A 1,728-nucleotide genomic window follows, 5' to 3' on the forward strand; every position below is an offset into this window, starting at 1 on the left:
CAAGGGAGCTGGAGAGGTCAAGGGATTCTGGGTTGAGTTTCTGGGGTCCTTCTGCTCAGGCAGGGCTCAGAGGAGGGCAAGAAGGGAACCAGATGTTCAGGGCTAACAAAGCTTTAGGGAGCATGTCCAGAGGATCTTTTGGTTTCCTTCCAGGATGTGAATTCTAGTTCCCCAAGGTAAGAACAGAAGCACAGAACTCTGAGGAAAGATGCTGCCCAGGAATCAATAGAGGGCATTTGGTTGGAGAGTCCTTGGGACTGGCCCTTCAGCCCTGCACATGGGAGGAAGGTGAAGCAGGAGAAATGTCAACACACATTAACATTTGGTCTAGGCCAGACCGACTTGTGGGTCTTCACTTGGATCTTGGCCCCAAATCTCACTGAAGTGTTTTTGGTAAGCTTCAATTACTCAAGGGACTGAGCCTGTCCTGCACTAGTTCATGAATCTTTTGGACTCCTTCTTTTCCCAAGAAAACAAAGTAATAATCTGGCAGTCTATGGAATACCCTCACACAACTGCCATTTCTGATTCTTTTCCTCTGGCCTTGGAAGAGTAAAGAGCTACCTGTCTGCAATGGACAATGGACTCAGAGGGCTGGTATCAAACAGCTTCTCCCTTCTGTGAAATTTCCTACCTCTTCCTCACCTTTCAGCCTGTTCTAACTCTCTAACCTTCATTAAGCCTGGCAAGCACCACTGTTTGCTCACAAAGACAACTTACATCTCTAAAGCTTAGCTCTCTGGACAGAACAGTCTCATATTCTTTCCTTTTTGTCATCCCAGTAATTAAATATCAGTGAGCTCACCACTTGTTAAAATAACCTTGATAGTCACTGAATACCAGCATGGCGCAGGCAGGGAACAATGTACTTTGAGGAGTGAAAAATACCAAGACCTGCTTCTTGCCAAGAAGACTTTAGTCTAATGGTAAAAAGAAGACGGGAACACATAGCAACCCATTTAAGGCAGTGAGAGGAGCATGAGAGACAGGAATGCATGAAGGGTGGTAGGAGCACAGAAGAGAGAGTGACGATGATGAAGGTTTGTTATCCTCCCTAACACAGAGGGTTGGGCCTGGGCAGAAACCTGGTGAAACGAGAGACTCACCTATTGGGTGGCTGGCAAAAGAGCAATGATAGTTGAGGCTTAGGGCTAAGACTCTATTCTAACTACTTTTAGTTACCACTGATGCTATCGGGCAGTCAGCCTACTCCATTTCCAGGGGTGGGGGCAAGTACAACAGGGCCTTTTCCTTACCACTGAGATGCACAAACAACTCTCCCACAGAGAAAATCAAGAGGCTCTAGGTGGATGGCTAAGTAGTGTTTCTATTGGGAAAGCAAAAAGAGATTGAGTTCTAAGAGTGCTTAAGAGAGAGATATGGTGGCTCTGGTAAAACAAATTCTTGCTGCTTCCAACCAAGCCTAGGGCCTGCCATCACTCTTAACAGGCATGCTTTGTGCAGCAGAGATGTTAATGTTAAAGGCTCCTGGAGGCTCAGAGCCCAGCCCAGTGGTGGAGGTCAGAGAGGGGAAGGAGAAGGTTAACTCTACAAAGGCTCATAAAGCCCTATCTGAGTTTCTGTTAAGTCAGCTTGTGTGTGTGTGTGTGTGTGTGTGTGTGTGTGTGTGTGTGTGTGTGTGTTTATTGGAGGGAGGGAGGGAGAGGGAGAGGGAGAGGGAGACGGGAGAGAGAGAGAGAGAGAGAGAGAGAGAGAGAGAGAGAGAGA

General features: G+C 47.2%; 1 protein-coding gene across 7 annotated transcripts in view; it reads right to left on the reverse strand.

The window, feature by feature from the left end:
• Nucleotides 1-1,728, reverse strand: part of FAM219A (family with sequence similarity 219 member A) — a 52,250-nt gene that overhangs the window by 16,396 nt on the left and 34,126 nt on the right. The window lies entirely within an intron of this gene.

This window comes from Ursus arctos, unplaced genomic scaffold, assembly GCF_023065955.2.
Source record: "Ursus arctos isolate Adak ecotype North America unplaced genomic scaffold, UrsArc2.0 scaffold_18, whole genome shotgun sequence".
NCBI lineage: Eukaryota > Metazoa > Chordata > Mammalia > Carnivora > Ursidae > Ursus > Ursus arctos.